Genomic DNA, 6,852 nt, shown 5'->3' on the forward strand with positions numbered 1-6,852 from the left:
AATAATTCTTACTGAATTTTATTGGATGAAGACAAGCTTTTAAAAATGCAGGAAAAAATGACATTCATTAAACATAAGGATAAGAAAGAGTAATAGGAGTGTTTGTAAAACTCCAGTACAGCAGGGCCAGATCTCATTCTTACCATATCAGTGCAATTCTGCTGATTACGTTGAAGATAAAGTCAGAATGATTAACAGCTAAAACCCTCTTTCAACTATAATTGTGTATTTTAACAGTTCATATAAATTAATGTAAAATGTTGCACTGACAGAAAAGTCAGCAACATAATTATTAGACAAGAATATCTACATTTCATAATAGTGTACATAGAAACAATGGTGAATTTAGAGAATTAGGACTGAGAAGAAACTTTAATGTTAGAATTCTTCTCATTACAGTTAAGATGCAGCATCACAACAAAGCACACACGATTCAGATTAAGATCTTTATTCTATTCTTATTTCTTTAGCTGCCTGTAATATTCCAGGCAAGATCCTTAATTCTTTTAGTCTCTAGTTTCTCTGACTAATAACTTTTCTTATGAAAGTTAGATTTTAATCCACACAGGGCATTGCCTATGATCTGGATAGCATATATTTCAACATAGCATTGTTGGCAGCATGCATTAGTAGTAATACAATTTGGCCTGCACCTGTACATATTAGCCTAAACATTTATTTTTTCAACCATGTGGAGCACTTGCAGTATATATGCTTCTGGATGTCCAGAAACTTTATACCCTGTGCTCCAGAAATTCTATAGCTTTTTCACAGATGTAAGGAAGAAGAAAAAAGTCACTGATGTAAAGTTAAGTTAAATTGCTTCTTTCTTTTGTCTAAGTGAAAAATTTATAAGCAAGGAATGCAGAATATAAAGTCTTCTAATAAAAAGTAATCCTGACTCTATTAATATTCATGACACTCTGAAAAGGAAACATTGTCTTGCTTAATCCAATGAAGTTTCTAAAATGGATGGCTCTTTCCAGACTGCTTAATGCAGACCAGTCTTCCACAGTAATTAAACAAGCTTTGTACCGTCAAAGGAAATACTTCCTCCTGGTGTTAAGGTGCTGGGACTAGTCTGAAGGGCAAGCAGTAGGAATTTAATCTCACCAGTGTTCCCCGCAGGGACTCTCTCTGTACAAAGACATAACTAACTTCTTGTATATCAGTAAGCTCAGCAACAACACACTAAGCGTTTGAAATCTCCAGGGCAACAGTTATGCTGATGGATGATTCAGACACAACTAGTTAGTCCCTGACTAATCATGTGAAATAAATTTTAAAATGACAGTGGGTGTAGTCTTCTCCATGAGAAGCTCTCACACCTGCAATTGAATTAATGACACCTAAGGTCAAGGACTTCATGATTTCTTGAGTGTAATCTGTATCACCCCAGAGTTTCAGTTTGTCACCTCTGATGTGATAGTGATGCCCCCAGTATATTCCATTGGTTAGTCATGGCCAGAAGCCACACCATACCATGCTAAGTGTCTGGAGAAGCATGTTCTACACCAACACTAGCTTTGTTGTATTTTACAGATCCTTCTCCTGTAGTAGCATTACTGCTGTGGCATCCACAGTCATCTAAAGGCACAGAACAAAATCCTGTCATCTGTGTGACCAAATGTGTATGGGTATTACTGTATCACTTGGTTATCATGTGTCCTCCATTACATCTTACAATATTTAAAAAATGTTTCTGACAAGATGCTCCTTTATTTGATATGATTTATTACGATCTCTTGTGTACTTTTTGTGCTTTTAGTCTGTTTTACAGAGTACAAAACCAAATCTCATTGCCTCAAGTTTATGTCAACGTAATCCAAGAGAAGTCATGTCCTATTTTATTGTTAATCCCTATTGCTTCTTAGAAGCATGACTCCCGAAACTGCTGCATTGGAAGGGCAGAAAAGATGATTCCCTTTGATCACATCACATACCTGATCTCTACTTAGCCTATTACTATATCCCAGGAACATTGCCCTTTGGACTGGGTCAATCTATTTTGCATGTTTATTTTTTCTTTCATCACTCCATAATCATCAACTTTAAGTATCCCAGAGTAAATTCCAGGAACTGGAATGTTTTTAAAATATTTTTTCTCTTTCTTTTTTAATAGATGAAATTTCCCTTAATTCCCTTAATTGCCTCATCTTGGATTCAAATGATGCTTCTTTACACACACACACTCACACTCATACACACACAGAGACCCATATATATATTTATGTATGCATTGCTAAGACCCTGCTTGGGACTGAGTTAAATCATAAATAAGTTAGTGTCTACAGGATAGACCTGTTCTTACTATGGACAGTGTAAAAGTGAACAAAGGAACTATTCTTCCTCTAGGATGCTTAAAAAAAGGCTATCGACCTCATTAATTGTTTGGGATGAATCTTAATATAACTCAGAGGGTTGTGAAATAGTTGGAAGCTCTCTCTTTACCTAGCAAGGCTAATCTTCAAAGAATTGGTAAAGTACCTCCACAGCCTTTTTTTGCTGCATCTAATAGGGTATTTGAATCCTCCATCGTTTACAGAGATGCTCAGGTACTCAGGACATAAAGGGTTTTTCTTCCTATAGAGCTAGTGAACACTAATTTACAGAAAGCAGAGAATCTGCCTAAGGTTTTGTGTCTCAGAATGGAAGATCATGCATAATCTGGATTTTAAAATAGCAGACAGTTAAGAGATATCACGCTGTAGTGCTGAATTCCAGAAGATGATCTGACTTCATTTAGACTGCATGGTTATGAATGCAAGAAAATTTTGCCTTTAATGAACTTTTAGGTGTTTTTTCTCTGTGGAAAATAGGTATATAAGTTATATTACAAGAAAGGAGAGTCCTAGTTCAAGGCACTGTTTAAAAAGATCCAGAAACCAAATGAGTTTTAAAGATACATATCCATTTATAAAAGCAAGCATCAATCTACAGTCTCTGGAAGTCCAGGCCTTTTTGTTACTAATATATCAAAAACTTGCCCACACAACATTTTTACATGCAGTATCATTAATCGTTAGTACTATTAGAGATCCAACACAAAATAATTAAATTAATCTCAATTTACTAAAACATGAAATACAAACAGCTACCAAGTTTGTTAAATCATAATGCTATAGCAAACCGACTAAAACTCAGAATCAGTATAACAAACAATATAACTGAAGTTCATACATATTTTTCTGCATTTCTTTTCTGAAAAAAAATTATTTGAAAAGTTGAATTATTGAAAAAAGTTATTTACTTTAGTATGGTGACATTTTAGTTTGTGATTAATTTTAAAATAACATTGTAAAAACTATAAACTCATTTTAATTTGACAAGCATTTGGTAATTAATTTTCAAACAATGCTATGGGAATCTAAGAAGCACTCTTCATTTGACATGTATTTTATAATTTATTTTAAAACAATACTGCACAAATCTGCAAAGGCATTATTCATTTGAGAGTTCATTAATTATGCAAATGAGTTGCAATTAACAAATCTGTTCTGAGGATGGCATTTGCATAATAATGAACTTCATGTTTGTGACATTATTTAATAAGATACCTTTGTGCATTTTTAAACAAAACACCCTTGTGAATACTTCGGTTAAAAATGGACAACCAGCCAGTAACATTAAAAAACAAAGTACTACCAAGAGCAGTATCACTAAAATAAATTGAATTACGTAAGCTCTAAGTAATAAAGAGGGATTTAAAAGCTGATTCTTTTATTACCCTCTGCCTTCCAAAATATAGACTTTCATTTTCATTTATGATGTTTTCAAAATGGTGCTTAGGGACTGGCATTGGAAAAGAACTGGTATTTATCAAGGCAGCTGGAAATAAACAAATAATTGCAAACACCTATTTAGCATTGCTGCTGTGTGGCATAGATTGAGTCCGTGACTCTTAGATGATGGATCTTATTACAGCCTTATTATATTGAGCATGTGAGCTAAAAGTCTAGTGATGATCTTTTGCTGGTTGTAAGCTTAGCTGATGGCAGCAGCCTCAAAAACATACTCCAGATTCAACATTCTTGCTAAAGGAGAACAGTTAGGTAAAGACCTTTTGTTTATTCCACTGCAGCAGTTAGTTGCAGCTCACTGCAGCCAATGATCTGTTCCCGCACATCCCATTCAGAGCTTAGCAGCAAAGTTTTGGGGGCATTGGAGACTTGCACGGTAACTGAAGGCAAGATTGCCAGTCTAAAGAAAAGGGGCTTCAGTCAATGATGAAGGCTTTGTGGCACCTATTTTTGTATTTAGCCCAAGATGGGGTTGCTTGGCAACACTTTGTCAGAGTCTTGGTCCTCTGATGGGAGCCATGAGGCAATGAATCAGTGATGTGACTGATAAATTCACAGTGGCACCTTTTTAGGTGCATTACTTGCAAGTTCAGAAGGCTGAAAATCCTTACGCAGAGCTTGGGTACTTCCCTAGTGCCAGTGACTCTCCTGTGATGTCTCTCATATTTATTATTCTGTCATCTCTCACTTGTGAAGTATTGTGGATCATATCTGTGTGTGAATTCTCCAGGACTCAGTCAAGTGCTTTGAAATGCACATGACAGCAGCTTCAATCAGAGAAAGTAAGTTATATAGGCTTTAAAGGCAGGCAACAACTCAGGGTGAAGATATACAGAAAGAGATGAAAGAAAGTCCTGCAGAAAGTTGCATCTCCAAACTCCTGAGTATTTGTAGACAAATAACTTAGTTGGCTATTTTTGATGGAATATTTTCAAGCAATGAGCAGTAGGGGTAAAATGAGAGAGAATAAGAAACTTTTTTTTATTAGGAGAGTTGATTGGTGTTATGTTCTTATTCACATTTACATTCAGTGAAGTCCAAGATAATGATTTTAGTAACGTTAGTATTTATAGTGGTGCCAAGGGATTTCAGTTGAGAATGACACTACTTTGTGACAGATGAGATACAGGAACTTCCCATCTGGGAGAACTTAGTTGAATAGGCAAGGCAGAGAGAGGATTTGGGAAGGAGGGGATAAACCAGACAAAATAGTGACATTTTGAGAGGTCACATTAATACCACAACACTTCTGTGTGTACCTTTATAATGTTCAAAGAGATGGGGGCAAGAGAAAGGAGATGTGAACAGGAACGTGATGCAGAATAAAGTGGTGGTTTCGAAGGGTTTGGGAAAGCACTGAGCACAGCTACTTGTTAAGTGTGCAAAAGTCATTCTTCTTGGCAACATCTACAGAAGATATCTGGTACAGCCGTTCAGCCTTAGCTCTTGCTGGATGGTCAGTAGCTGGTATCAACAGCAAATTTTGTGGTTTTCAGTTTTTTTGTTTTATTCAGAGGTCCAGTGGCTAGGGGAGAAGAAAATTAGGTCTAGCATCTACAAAGGACCTCTGTGTTAATATTTTCATTTCAGAGGGGATGAGAGGAAGGATCTTGCTTCTCAGTCCCCTCCATCAGGCTGTTCCTCAGGTTGAACAGTGATTCCAGTCTTCCAGGTATCCCCGATCGGTATGGAAAGAAAGAACATGTTGGCTTTTCTTTTGTGTGAGCAAATGAAGAACAGGAGTTTCCCCTCAGTACAAAGCTAGTAGAAGAAGAAATGTTAACCATGTAAATGTCTGTTATTTTACATTACACATGCATAGGTGACAGAATGAACAGAAAAACTAGAGATACTGTTGTTAGATCATAAAACAATCACTCCTGAGAAGTGACCATGCTGCCATGTTGCTACCTTTTCCTCTTCTTTTTATATTTGTACCTTTAATTGCCAGCTCCACTACTCTGAGCACCCTTCTCAGGGAGCCATGCCATGCATTAGTGTTCCAAAAATGTTTGGGATGCTGCTGGTGTTCTTATCTTCCTTCAAAACACACAGAGGCATGCTGTCTCCCTCAAGCCTGTCCCACTGCTTCAGCTGCAGTGTAGTTACATTCACAGATTGTAAATGATTCTGATAACCTTCTCCTTTGTGATCACACTGCCAGGAGCTAGCAGCTCACTGGGATTAATCCATGCTGCTTTACACAAGCAGTTTACATGTGCTGGTTGATAGCATCTTGGTCTTTGTGGCTTTCCCAGCTTCTTACTTCATGACAGCTTTAATGCAGCCTTTGGACACTCTTCTACTCAGCTAGTCGATGGGCAAGGAAGTGCCATCTCTCTCATTCAGTATGGAAAGGGCCAGTAGTGGCTTTCGGAATCTTTCTGGCAGTATTTATTGGTATTTTCCGTAAAATTGTCATTTACTTGATTGTGAAATCAGGATTTAGCGCAGTTTTGTCTCTGAGGTAACTCTTCAGGTGGGTTTTCCATTCATTACTTGGGCAATAAGCAGAGCAAGTATAAGGGTATTGCTATATTAACACAGCATAAGTGAACTGTCTTTGAACAGTTTAACACATTTACAGATGTCTTGGTTTGGAAAACAGCTGGGCAGCCTTTGATGTACTATGCAAATCTGAGATACTATTTCTATTATTAAACAATAAACAAGGATCTTCTTCTTTCTTTGTTTTCTGCAATCTCATTAACTGGGTAGTGACTTTTGATAATGTAACTTTGCCACACACATTGAGTGAAAACCCAGTCTAACGTGTATACTCCTACTTGTATTGATCATCCATAAAATAGTACCCTCATAAAGTACTTATACTTCTCTTTATCTTAGTTGCTTTTATGAACTTAACTTGTGCAGTTAACTTAATCTATATCTTTATAACTAAATTTAGTAGAAATATTATTGATATGTGACACTTTAATTTTTGTTTGCCAAAGTAAAATTTGAGTGCTTTGAGAAAGAAATAGAATCTATTCCAAGGTCAATGTAAAATGCAGATTTATCATTAAAATACTACTGCAGCATTGGATCAAGT

The sequence above is a fragment of the Falco peregrinus genome, chromosome 8 (assembly GCF_023634155.1).
Source record: "Falco peregrinus isolate bFalPer1 chromosome 8, bFalPer1.pri, whole genome shotgun sequence".
Classification (NCBI taxonomy): Eukaryota; Metazoa; Chordata; class Aves; order Falconiformes; family Falconidae; genus Falco; species Falco peregrinus.